The following is a 14,639-nucleotide window of genomic DNA, read 5'->3' as shown; positions in this document are numbered from 1 at the left end:
GAAAAGTCTTTTTTCCCCTACGAATCCCTTTAGAGTGACAGTCTCACCACTCTCCTTGTCTCTGTGAATGACAGCTGCCTTTTCCCTCTTCTTGAAGAATGTCTCTTAGATGTTCGGGGAGCCAGTACCACCACGTTTTGGCAAATAAATCCCTCAGAGGTTGTTGAGGATCCATCTCCTTTCTTGTCTTGATATGAACCATAAAGTATAATGTCTTAAGATAATTTTTCCCAAAGACTAAGCAGTTTTATTTAGAATTGCACCTGGAGAGATAGCAAGTTGGTACACCAGACAGCAGAGAGCTAGGTTGGGCTTTATCATCCCAAGACCGAGTGTCTTTTAAGACTTATCTACCAATATCTGGAAAATATAGTATTTATCATTGTTCCAAGATATTCAACATTAAACTTTTGGGTTTGTTTTTTTTTGGTAGAGTTTGAACTGGACTTTGCACTTTGCTAGGCTATCACTTAAGCCATATCCTGCCCAAGAAACAATTCTTTAAACACACACAGACACACACACACACACACACACACACACACACATCCCATCAAAAAACCAAAGTAAAACAAAAGCAGAAACAATTTCATGCAGAAGAAATTCTTTTCCTGTTAAAATGTAGAAGGTTCGTATGACTCACAAAGATGGTAGTCTGCTATTTTATTAGGCTCAATATCAGTTCCTTTACTAACTTATTTGAGACACTTGGATCACAGTCCTAACTTCAGGCTATCTATTCTGCCTGTAAAGAACTTCAATGTTCATCCCTTTCCCTACCCAGGAAGTTCAGGAGACCTTAAGGACACTGCGTAGGGCTGACACTAATAAGTGTCTGTTTATGGATAGGCTCTGGTTTTTGTTGCCAAATTATTGAATTGCCTATTACATGAAGTGAATTTCAGTTTATGTTTTATCATTTCAAAGTTTTTTTTAAACAAGTCACAAAAAATTTCTAAAAGGCAGATTTCTTAGGTATAAAGAGTAGTACTATAAAGTATAACTCAGGTACTCTTTAATTATTGATACCATTAGAAAAACACAATTTCAAATATCAGCCAAACATATTTGTTTTTTTTAAAAAATGACCAATAGTCTAATAGTCTAATAGAAATACAGTGTAATATTCTTTCATGTTGTAAGCTCCATTTATTTTTTAAATGTTTTTATTCTTATTATAAAGGAGATACACAGAGTGCTTATAGTTACGTAAGTCAGGTAAAAGCTGCATTTCTTTTTGGAAAATGTCACTCCTTTCCTCATTCTCTCCCAGTTTTTCCCTCCTGTCCCCACCCACAAGTGAGTACCACTGTTCCATTTGTGCACCCTTTGTACCTCATTTCTGTGGCCCCCAAAAACAAAGTAAAACCCTCTTTTTCCATTTCCTGGAGTTCATTTCGATAACTATTGTTTTATATGATCAGTTGCACATAGGTATTGTGCCTTTGTGTTCTACTCCTTAGAATATCCTCCTTTGTGATCCTCTCCTGAGAATATCCTCCTTTGGTCTCACTGTGTGTGAATGCTTTGAGCCCCACATAATTAATTTACCATGTCCCAGTGCTTTTTAATTTGTTTTTTTTTTACCATCAAGAGTGTTTACTTGTAGAGTTAGAGGCACATTCTAGTTACCACAAATGAGGGAAACTATGCAACCTATGTTTCTCTGGGTCTGTCTTACTTTGCTTAATATAGATTTTTCCAAGGCTTTCCATTTCTTTATGAATGGTAAAGTATCATTCTTTATGATAAAGTATCATTCTTTATCTTCAAAGAAACAACCCAACTCAAAAAGACGCTAAAGACTTAAAGACTGCTCGGAAGATGTAAGAATGGACAATAGACACATGAAGAGATATTCAACATCTCTGGTCATAAAAGAAATGCAAATCAGAAATGCAAATCAAAACAACCTTGAAATTCTATCTCACCCCAGTTAGAATTACCAATATCAAGAAAACTAGCAATATTTTTTCCAAAAAAAATTATATTAAGTGAAGTAAACCAGGCCCAAAGAAACATAGGTCCCATGGTTTCCCTTATTTGCAATAACTAATATATGTCTGAGACACACAGAAACAGTCAGATAAGTTGATGTTAGGTGAAATGAACCCCAAGATAAGAACTCAAATGGTTTTTCTTTCTTTCAATTGTTTCTAACATATTTATAAGATGATTTCTTTGTTGCTTTGTATTCCCTCCCCCACTGTATAACCCTTGTTTTCACTGTATTTGATGTTGGTATAATTTTGGGAGGGAAAGGAAAAAATTGTTTAAATAGGGATACAGGTGGACTTATTGTAACAATGAGAAACTTTGACGGGGAGGAGGGGTGGTAAGGATGGTAAGGGGAAACAAAGGAGGAAGCAACAATGCTTAATAAGAAATGTACTCATTACCTTGCTCATGTAATTGTAACCCTTCTGTATGGTATTTTCACAATAAAAAACTTACTAATATATAAAAAAAGAAAACTAACAATAACAGGTGCTGGCTTGGATATGCCCAAAAGGGAACTCTATTACACTGTTGGTGGGAATGTATATTTATTCAACCATCCTGGAAAGCAGTATGAAGGTTCCTCAAAAGACTAAACATAGAGCTATTCTATGACCCAGCAATTCTATTCCTGGGCATGTATCCAATAGAACACAAACCAGTCCACAGCAAATCTACCAGCCAAGATAGGATATCAACCCAGATGCCCCTCAGTGGCTGGTTGGATCAAGAAAATGTAATGTTTTAATCACTAAAAAGAGTGATGAATTAACCATACTCAAACAAAATTCAGAACAAAAAAAAAAACAAATACAGTGAAGAGACCACAATAAAAAGCAAGTAAGACCAAAAGCTCCAAGTACAGTCGCTGTCTGTTAATCTGCTAAATCTAGGTAATGAAGTAATTGTTTCCAGGTATAAAACAACAGCCACAAGGAAAAGTAAAGAAGGGGTGACACTGTCCAGGAAAAAAGAAATGGCAGCGTCCCTGACTTATGAAATGGTAACTCTCTTGTATAACACCTTCATGACAATAAAATCATTAAAAAAAGAAACAGTCAATGTAGTACTATGATTCTACAGAAAAGAAAACCATACAAAGTGAGCCTGTTCTGTATTTCTGTGTGGAGGCACTTACATGCTTTGGTTCTAGAAAGTAGGCTCTAGATAACAAGTAAGATGATGGTTTGCCTAAGGCCTAATCTTCCCTGTATGCTCTGTACTTAATTTTAAGCTTCAAGCCTCTATTCAGACTGTAAGTCTTTCAAATAAGACCAGTGTGAAGTTTGTAGGTAAGGTGGATATGGAGATGGCCCTCTACCTTGAAGGCTGATATCAGCTATCATTTTCTTTAGGCAGAAAGTAGAATTCCAAATTCTTTATGTCTGAGGACACAGAATGTCTTGGTTCTCTTCATCCAGCTTCTCACAATGGATTCTTCACTGCCACCCACCTCTCTGGGTTGGAGATAAGGCTTTCAGGTTGCCTGAATTTCTGAGGCTGGATTTGGCGATCCCTTAGCCAGATTGTTTGATTTAAATTGGTATTTTCATCTTTAGTTTCTCTGCCCCTTGCTGGAGGAGCTGGGTTCCTAGCTCTGACACTTTTCTTCTGCTCTGATGGCTTCTCTATAATTTCCTGGGTCCTCATGAACTCCTTTCTTCAGACTCTGGTCACTTGTGTGTCACTAGATTGATTCTTCTCACTGACAGAGCAAAAATGGTAAAAACTCTCAATCTACCATCTGGCTCTTCCTCATGTTTATGTGCATATTTTGTATTTTATAATTATTGTATAGCATAGCACTTTGCCAGAAAAATATTACCTGTTTTTCTTGGTTTTTGTTTTAATTCTTAAATGCTGTTAATGTGTGTTGTCTGTAGAAATTGCATTATTTGTAAATTAATAAAAAAATCTTGCTCCTGAAATAGTTTATTGAACACAGAAGTCCCCAGGTACAGCTATAATCTAAGCAAATTGTGCAATTATTTAAGGCCTCATTTGACTGAAAAGTCAGAACACTTCTTAAAGCAATGGACTGGAAAATAACCTTTTTTATGAAATAATCCTTGGGTAATCAAGCTTTAACCTGCTCCTTTTGATGCATTTATAATGTATTTTAAAGAAAGAGGCAATGACCAGTAGAAAGCAAGATTTCTGCTGTTTGAACTGAGATGCCATTACATCAATGATTGCTGTCCTGAGCTTAAGAATTCCTTAGATGGATAGCCACATCCTTCATGGTTAGTGCTCTCCAGACACAAACGGCTAGAGAAGAAAACTGAAATTATACAAGAACAAAAATATAGATTCACCTGTCCTACTTGAAGGAATGCAGAAATGTGAATGTATTAAAAATCAGTATCTGAAAGTATTGATCGCTAGGTATAGGTCTCTCTTTCAAAAACTGGAGAAAGGCTTAGCTATTGAATCCTCTCAATGGATCAGTCTCTCTTGACTCACTTTTTGTGATGCATTGCCATCCCATCTGAGCTGATTGGAGTGTCAGAATCATAAAACACACAGTTTCTATTTATCTTGAGACATGAATATTTGCATCAAGAAATATTTTTTGAAATCCCTCATTTTTTGCATATTATATAGGGTTGAAAGAGCTTTTCTCAATTTTTCTTTAAGTTTAGGGTTTCAATCACTGGTTGCTAATATCTAAACTTTTAACAGACCTTTAAGAAACTCCATTTCTTTTGCAAAGCTAAATTGACCTCTAGTAATGAGTTTCGTCATTGATTTCATCAATAAAAACAATTATTAATGTACCTGGAAAATTGAGTATCTAGTCATTTAGGGTTAAGATTCTCTAAACCTAAAGAATATTAGGATTAATGGCAACCACCAGAAGTGAAGAGAGGGAGACAGAATAAACAGTTAACAGAGCTGGCAAAAGAAACCAACTCAGCTGACATTGATCTTGGACTTCTAGCCTCCTGTTCTGTGAGGAGGAAGGCTTTGTTTTTGCCAATCAAACCATCATATATATGCCACTGTGTTTTGACTTTAGTTCTAAGAATCTAGTGAATTGCGCCAATGGGTACATATACAAGGGAAAGATTACACAATATATTTTCATACTTTTAATTGGTAGTTAAGGAAATGTAAAATTTTAAAAATTTACTGTCAAGGTGATGTATAAAGGGGTCACAGTTACATAAGTAAGGGAATTATTACATTTCCTGTCTAACTTGTTAAACTTACCCTCATTTTATATTTTCTTTTTGTAAATTCTGAATGTTGATTTTTTAAAGAATAAACTAGAAATACAACAAAATAGATGTGTTGTATGTCAGAAATACTAAAACCATTTAAGAGTTTCTATGATTCTATGATTCTTTGAGTTTGAAATTGTAAGAGCTAAGCACTGAGCCCATCATCCACACAGATTGTGCCACACAGAATGAAGAATGCTGACCTTGGAATCTAAGACAGGAAGCTTTCATTTATGTTCCTTGCAGAAATAATTTGTTGATATTTCTTTTCTTTACATTACAACAGAATTTTTCATAAAAGGGATACCAGTAGGGAAAGATGAAGTAAAACTATCCCTCTAGGCAGATGCATGAACCTGCACTTAAAGAAAAAAGTTACATAAACTGATCCAAAACTTTGCCAAAGTAGCAAAGTATAAAATTAACCCCCCCAAAGCAGTAGCTTTTCTATATGCCAACAATGAGAAGAGTGAGATTGAAATCAGGAAAGCAACTCCATTCATTATAGCCTCAAAAACAAAAGAAAACAAAAAAAAACACCTAGGAATTAATTTATCCAAAGATTTGAAGGATTTCTATGATGAAAACTTCAAAAATCTGAAAAAAGAAATCAAAGCAAATTGAAGGAACTGGATAAACCTCCCATGCTCACGGATTAGAAGGATTAACATTGTGAAAATGGCAATACTGCCCAAAGCTATCTACAAATTCAATGTAATACCCATCAAACTCCCAACATTCTTCAATGATATAGAGGAAACCATCCAAAAATTCATATGGAAAAAGAGAAGAATCCAAATAGCAAAAGCAATCCTTAGCAGGAAGAACAGTACTGGAGGAATATCAATACCAAACTTTAACTCTATTAAAAAGCCATAGAAATAAAAACAGCTTGGTAAAGGCACAAGAATAGGCCTGAGGACAAATAGAATATAATAGAAGACCCAGAGATAAACACACAGACTTATAGCCACCTAATACTTGGTAAGGGAGCCAAAAACACAGGATAGAAAAAAGATAGCCTCTTCACCAAATGGTGCTGGCAGAATTGGCTGAAGCTAGATCCTTATATATCACCGTGCACTAGAATCAAATCCAAATGTATCAAAGATCAATGTAAGGCCAAACACCATGAAAAATATTACAGGAAGGGATAGGGGAAACACTAGGGCTCCTTGGCTCCTAAAATCCAGAATCACAACAAATCAAAAAAAGGCTGGATAACTGTGACTGCATCACACTGAAGAGTTTCTTCATAAAACAGACATAGCTAGCAAGATAAATAGAATAGGAGATCTTTACTAGCTATGTATCAGACAAGGGCCTCATATCTAAAATGTAATTATAGCTCAAAAAAATTAAACCTCTCCAAAAAAATCCTCAAACAACCTAGTTAATTAATGAGCTTAAGGAAGTGGCACTGTGGCTCAAGTGGTAGAACACTTGCCTTGAGCTGAAGAACTCAGGGACAGTGCCCAGGCCCAGAGTTCAAGCCCCACAACCACAACAACAACAACAACAACAAAAGATATTATAAACGAGCTTAAGACTTAAAGTGAGATTTTTCAGAAGAAGAAGGTAAGAATGAACAATAGAAACATGAAGAGATTTTCAACATCTCTTACCATAAAAGAAATGCAAATCAAAATAACATTGCGATTCCACCTCACCCCAGATAGAATGGCCATTATTAAGAAAGATGGCAATAACAGGTGCTGGCAAGGATATAGCCAAGGGGAATCTTATTATACTATTGGCAGGAATGTAAACTTGTTCAACACTCTGAAAAGTAGTATGGTGGGTGCTCAAAAGACTAAACATAGAGCTTTCCTATGACCCAGCAATTCCATTCCTGGGCATTTACTCAATTGATCACAAACCAGGCCACATTAAAGCCACCAGCACAACCATGTTCATTGCAGCATTGTTTACCATAGCCAAAAATATAGAACCAACCCAGATGCCCCTCAGTAGACTAATGGATCAAGAAAATGAGGTATATATACACAATGGAATTCTATTCTTCCATATTGCCCCATTTGTAGGGAAATGGAAAAACTTGGGAAAAATTATATTAAGTAAATAAGCTAGACCCAAAGAAATATAGGTTGCATGGCTTCCCTCATTTCTCATAATTAGAATGTACCTATAAATCTATAAGTAAACACAATAGATAATAAAAGATTAAAAAAGATAAAAAATTACACTTGACAGGATAAACAGGTAAATACAATAGATGGTAAAAGACAAAAAAATTTACACTTGGACATGACAAACAGGACACTAAACATTCTCACAGTGAAACCAAAGATGGATATTCTTAGGCAAGGATCACAAAGGCTCAATAACTATGTGCATACAACCATATAAAATAATAGTTATCAAAATGAACTCCAAGAAGTGGAAACAAGATGTTTTTTGTTATTTTTGTGATGTCTCCCCCACTACCTTGTCACTGTTTTTTACTTCTGTACGTTTTTTCTTATATGTAAATTAATCCATTTGGGGGAGCACAGAAATCGTGGGACAAAGAATGAACAAATGCAGCAGTGATACTCACTACACACTATGTTGAAAGTAAACTTGTGAGGGAGAAAGGTTGGGAGGGAGAAAGTGGGAGAAGATGAGGGAAGAGATGACACTGTTCAAGAAGAAATGTACTCATTTCCTGACTTATATAGCTGTAACCCTCTGTATCACCTTTACAATATTAAAAAAAAACAAAACAGAGTTTTGGACTGATGTCTATAAAACAGGGTTCAGTAAAATCGCTTGCATTATGTAAACATGATGGCAGTAATCAAAAAAACCATTACTTAAATTCCTTTAAGATAGAAAAAACTTTGTCTTGTCTGTTGAGATACATCCAATTCAAATGTACATTTCTTAAACAAATAAGGACTCCATAAACTTTTTCAACAACTATATTGTAACCTTGAACCAAATAAAATGATTTGCTATTTTCTTGGGAAAACATGATCTTACAAAATTTAAAAGAAAAATAGTTATTCTTTTTGTACATTTTTATTGTAAAAATACTGTACAGAGGGGTTACAGTTACATGAGCAAGGTAATGAGTACATTTCCTATGGAGCATTGTTGCCTCCTCCTTTGTTTTTCCCCTACCATCCCTTCCCTCCCACTTCCACAACCACCCCCCCACCAAAGTTGTAAAGTTCGTTTTCTTTCTTTTTTTAAATAAAAATTGTATTTACTTAGAAGCATTCAGAATGTCAACAAAACAGCTGCAACTTCTTTTTTTGCAATTACAGAGTGGTATTCAGTTAACAGAACAATTATTTCGTATAAGATGAAAAACTACCATCCCCATATATAACTAATTTGTGCTGTGCACCATCAAGAGCCTGCTTTAAATTTCCATGCCAATTTACAACCCCCATACTGCACCAGGCAAGGTCAGTGGCTATTGAAAATACCACCATGACAGCACTATCTAAAGACACATTCGGTAGTGTGTTAACTATACAAAAAAAGACACTGAACAGTTTAAAAACAAATCTTACACAGCCTTACATTTTTTTTCTTTAAAAGGAGTGAGTTGTGTGCAGGGGGTTTAATGCTTTATAGACAAGAAAAAAACTGCAGTAGAACCAACTTATTCATCACCATCCTGTTCATCTTCATCCTCATCCTCTTCATCTTCCTCCTCTTCTTCATCCTCATCTTCTTCATCTTGCTCCTCTTCCTTCTTCTTGCTCTTTTCAGCCTTCACAACTCCTTTTTTTGCTACATCAGGCTTTCCTTTAGCTCTGTAGGCAGCAATATCCTTTTCGTGTTTTTCCTTCAGCTTCGCAGCCTTCTTTTCGTAAGGCTGCTTGTCATCTGCAGCAGTGTTGTTCCACATCTCTCCCAGTTTTTTTGCAACATCACCAATAGACAGGCCAGGATGTTCCCCTTTGATTTTAGGGCGATACTCAGAACAGAACAAGAAGTCCGAAGGAGGCCCCTTGGGTGAATTGGGATCCTTGAACTTCTTTTTTGTTTCCCCTTTAGGAGGGATGTAGGTTTTCATTTCTCTTCCATAACGGGCCTTGTCTGCCTTGGCCGTATCTTCAAATTTCCCTTTCTCTTTAGCAGACATAGTCTTCCACGTCTCTGAACACTTCTTAGGAAACTCTGAGAAGTTGACGGAAGCATCCGGGTGCTTCTTCTTGTGCTGCTCCTGGCAAGTTTGCACAAAGAATGCATATGATGACATTCTGCCTCTCGGCTTCTTAGGATCTCCTCTGCCCATGTTTAGCTTTTCCTCCGCGAGGCACAGAGTCGCTCGGTGCCCGTCCGGCTCTCACTTGCCCCTGCGCTGCCTCTGTGGAGCTCAATGTACTGCAATGTAAAGTTCGTTTTCGACAGTGTCTTGTACATCTCATCGTTACAATGGGTCAACCTGTGTCCCTATTTAAGCATTTTGATTTTAGAACAAGTAGAAAAGGTCAAAAGCTATGTACATAGGACCATGTAAGATGATGTTAAGTGAAATGCACCCCAAGACAGTGACACAAATATTATTTTTGTCTTTCCTGCTATTGTTTATAACGTATTTTAATGTACCATGTGATTTTTTTTGTTTCTTTGTATGTTCCTCCCCCACAACATAACCCCTGTTTTCACTGTATTTGATGTTGGTGCCCTGCATCTTGTATCTACACTTCTCTAATTTGGGGAGGGGAAGGGAAAAAACACAATTCTAAAACAAAAGGCCCCAATTTCTTTAAGACAAACAAAAATAAAGCAAATCAAAAGGTCTCATCCCAACCAAAATATAAAAAAAGAACATAATAATATAACAGAAAATGTCAAGGGAGAAAAATTTTAACCTTTGAAAAAATCTATTTCCTACTGATTTTAAGAATCTTTCCTTTTTAAACAAATGAGTTTTCCCCTTTCTTTCCACTGTAGGAAAGAATGTGACTCAACCTAACAGTGCCCCATAAAACCCTGACTTACTTACAATAAACCTTCTCTACTAAAGTGGAACAACAAAGATGTGGAATTTGCTGTCTTCTCCCCGTACCGCCTTCCTTCAAGTTCCTTAGAGCATGCAAAAGACTACCTGTAGCTCAAAGTCATTCCATAGAGATAAAAATGAGCAGTGTGTGTAATTCTCCCCTTCCCCCTGCCCCAGAAAGAGAGCAGAGTGGACCATTGCCATTAACACTCCCCCTAGGTGCTCTTCTATTATTTAATCTGTGTTTACAGAGTTTTCAGAGCCAATCTCTAATTTGAATAAATGGAGGCCACTATAGATAGCATCATTGCTCAGAAGCTCTGCACTTGGGCTTTTAAACCTTAGCTTCTTTATCTACTGTACAGACCATTATTACTATCTTCTTCATATGTTTGGGAAAGAGTAGAAGTAATCAGCATATCATAGGAAGAAAGTTTAAACACTTCTTCTTGGGTCTTTCAAATGAGTGTTCATATTTGTTCTCTACCACACCTCACAACACTGTCACTGATTATATGCTCACAGCACTGAAGTAGCTAACTGTCCAGCACTGTGGTGATCTGCCCTGCCCTTCATAGATGAGACCTATTGTCTCAGCTTTCTGAGGCTGATGGAGATCTAGCTCCCCATTTCCAACAAGCAGTGTGGGGTATTCAGGCCTCCACATTCACACTGTGTGTGCAGCCTGCAGGAATCATTGACATGAGAGAGGGAGACTGAGTCAGGAACACAAGTAGTAGGAACCTTCACGATTGCTTACCAACAGATAGGTGTTTGGGGAGTTTATAGCCAGTGGGTGTCCTCTCTGCCATGAAATGGGCCCTCCCTTTCAGCCAAGAAATTAAGGATCTTGGAGACTGCTGGTCTTCCAATAAGACTACAAGAGACATACCAAATGCTTTGTTTTAACCAAAATGATCCAGAGCTCCCTGAAATGACAATTAGAGCATCAGTGGTCTTGTAGGAAAACCTTTGGGAGACTGACTCAGGAGGCTGAAGTCTGAGGATCACAGTTCAAAGACAGCCCAGGCAAGAAAGTCCCTAAGACCCTTTCTCCAATTAACCACCAAAAAACAAGTGGTGGAGCTGTGGCTGATGTAGTAGAGTACAAGCCTTGAACAAAAAAGCTAAGAGACCGGGGCTGGGAAGGTGGCTCAGTGGTAGAGTGCTTGCCTTGCATGCATGAGGCCTTGGTTCGATCCCTCAGCACCACATAAACAGAAAAAGCCAGACGTGGTGCTGTGGCTCAAGTGGTAGAGTGCTAGCCTTGAGCTGAAAGACAGCATCCAGGCCTAGAGTTCAAGCTCCACAACTGCCAAAAAAAAAAAAAAAAAAGCTAAGGGACAGTGCCCAAGCCCAGAGTTCAAGCCCCAGTCCTCCAAAAAATGGAGGGACAAAAATTCCATTTTTCTTAATAAATACAGTCCTTTGAGTAAGTGAACCATTAGACTGATGCCAAGGTATCAGTGTAAAACCTTCTGCTTTCAAATGGTTTTGCTTTTAACTACCTTTATTCACCTGAAAATAAGAAAAGTCTTACTTTTCGGCAAGCTGTAGGATTAGGTCCAAGGTTTTTTAAGATGAAACACATAAAAACTGTAATGAATTCATGAATTTTTGAGATATTTTGTCTTTGCGGAAGGTTTGATATATTTTTTCAGTATTTTGTGTTGTGTAACCTAATAAATATCCCAGAAGATGAATTTGAATAAGAAGTACAAAAAGAAATTATCTCAGAATGAAATTCAACTCTTGTTATTCTCCATCAACCACAGACTCATAAAGTGAGATTGCATTTATTAGTCAAGTACAAGTTTTTACAATTCAACTCTAAAATACATTTTTAAACATACCAGAATATAGCATTCCAAAGAGAAATAATTGAGTAAAATGTTGCAAGATGCTTGTGGTGCATGGACTGTCAATAATTTTTTAAGAAAGATACAAGAGAAGGACATTTCTGTTCATTAAATAGAGTCATCATCCTAACCCAGGAAACAGTGAAAAACAACTACCATTGTGTGAATGAACCTAGAGTGTTCTGAAGTTCTGCATACAATCAGATCACGGAGACGTATGTGCTTTGTTGTAAGGCCTCTGTGAAATGAAGACTAATGTTTCCATAATGAAACAAAAATAAACTAGCAATTTGCTCATTTAGTTATTCACAAAGTTAAAGCTTTTGTGTGACAGATAATCAAACATGAGCAGTTAATGTCATACCATGGCTTTCAGGAAAGAACTTATCTACAGAGACATAATTAGTCAACACCACTTTCATCAAAACATCCCATTAACAAACTACTTTGAGGTGTTTATCATCTCAAAATATGTTCCAATTTGTTCCTAATGCTTCCATTTAATGCAATGTGCTGCATACTTTTAGAGAAAACTTTTAGAGAAAACATTTCCTTCAGATTGTCTCTACAAATGGAGTCATGGCATAGAATGATTTTAAAATGTCATTAAACAAATGGAAAAGATTTTCACACTGCACTGGTCATACTTTTCTACATGATGGAGACTAGATTTAAAAGCAAGTCACCTTCATAGAAATTATACTTAAGAAAGAATCCCAGATTTCCTCTAAAAAATATAGCTGTTTTACTGTAATTGGAATTAAAAAAAATCATCATGGCTGGCAGTGAATGTTTTCAAGTTGCAAGACACACCATGTCAAGAGTTTTGTACAGCATTTTGACATCTCCAGTTTAAAGGTGCACACACATACCAGCAAACCCTTCAGTTATTATCCCTGGTACTCAATTAGATAAGTAGAAAAACTGGAGTTTAAAACCTAAATTCTTACATAGAGCTGAAATAGGCCAATAGACCCAGACTATGCACTGAAAACTGTGATATACTTGCAGGTTCTTAGAGCCACAATATAGAGACAATTCATCCATAAATTTCTAGGTATCTATCATGATCTGAAAACTTAACTTTTACCAATTGACAATGGAAATGCAAAGCTATCATTAGCAAGACAGCAATATTGGGCTGGGAAGGTGGCTCAGTGGTAGAGTGCTTTCCTTGCATGCCCAAGGCCCTGGGTTTGATTCCTCAGCACCATGTAAGCAAAAAAAAAAAAAAAAGCCAGGGCTGGGAAAGTGGCTCAGTGGTAGAGTGCTTTCCTTGCATGCCCAAGGCCCTGGGTTTGATTCCTCAGCACCATGTAAGCAAAAAAAAAAAAAAAAGCCAGGGCTGGGAAAGTGGCTCAGTGGTAGAGTGCTTGCCTTACATGCATGAGGCCCTGGGTTCGATTCCTCAGCACCACATAAGCAGAAAAAGCTGGAAGTGGTACTGTGGCTCAAGTGGTAGAGCACTATCCTTGAGCTGAAGAGCTGAGGGACAGCGCCCAGGCCCAGAGTTCAGGCCCCACGACCGGCAAAAAAAAAGCCAGAAGTGGCACTGCTGTGGCTCAAGTGGTAGAGCACTAGCCTTGAGCTGAAGAGCTGAGGGACAGCATCCAGGCCCAGAGTTCAGGCCCCATGACCGGACCCAAAAAACAAAGCAAGACAGCAATATTTAATGTTATTGTTCTATAAATAGAAGTATCAAGACAGTGTTTAGATTTCAGAATTCTTCTGTGTTTCAAATTCTATGCTACATCACACCTGTCTTATATACATCTCAGGATTCTGCAATTAGCTCTCCCTTTTTAAATGTAGTCTATGTTTCATGGTTTGAATTCAAGGTCCTGTGTCTACTAGGCAAGGGTTCTGCCTCTTCAGCCACACCCTCAGCTCTTCCCCTTATTTTTTCAGATAAGGTCTCCATCCTCCACCCAGCTCTTACCTATACCTATCATTTGGTGAGATTACAGGTATCTGCCCTGAAGATCATTTGTTATGATTTTGAAATGCATAATTCAACTATATTCAACTGAATTCTTTACCCTCTTATCTTTGGCTGTCTTCTTTTTGTTGGCGGAGATGGTCATGGCTTTAACTCGGGACCTGAGCACTGTCCCTGAACTCTTTTGCTCAAGGCTAGCACTCTACCTCTTTGATCCACACCACCACTTCCGGTTTTCTGGTAATTGATTGAAGATGAGAGTCTCATGGACTTTCCTGCCTGGGTTGGCTTTGAATGGAAATCCTCAGATTTCCGCCTCCTGAGTAGCTAGAATTACATTGTGAGCCACCAGCGTCCAACCTGGCTGTTTTCTGTAGCTATCCACAGCATACTCCACAGGTATGTTGACCTAAAACATGTTTCCCCTCCAAAAATGTATCATTACTTTTTCAACTCACTTTCCTATTCCAGCATGGTATCCTTTCTTATTTTTAATTTTTATCCATGCCATCTTTACCTACCAGATATGTCAAATTTAAAGCATCAGGATTCTTTCTCTCCAAATATTTCAGTTCCATTTTTTAAAAGATCCTTAAATCTTATCCATTGTTGTCCAAGGCTTTTGTGCCCTCACCCTACCTTTCTACCTATCC

The 14,639-nt window shown here is 37.4% G+C and overlaps 1 pseudogene; it reads right to left on the bottom strand.

Moving 5' to 3' along the window:
• Positions 1–8,838: 8,838 nt before the first annotated feature.
• Positions 8,839–9,565, bottom strand: LOC105988353 (annotated as a pseudogene).
• Positions 9,566–14,639: the final 5,074 nt, after the last annotated feature.

This window comes from Dipodomys ordii, unplaced genomic scaffold, assembly GCF_000151885.1.
Source record: "Dipodomys ordii isolate 6190 unplaced genomic scaffold, Dord_2.0 Scaffold48, whole genome shotgun sequence".
In the NCBI taxonomy this organism is placed as follows: domain Eukaryota; kingdom Metazoa; phylum Chordata; class Mammalia; order Rodentia; family Heteromyidae; genus Dipodomys; species Dipodomys ordii.
This window is presented reverse-complemented; position numbering and strand designations above follow the sequence as displayed.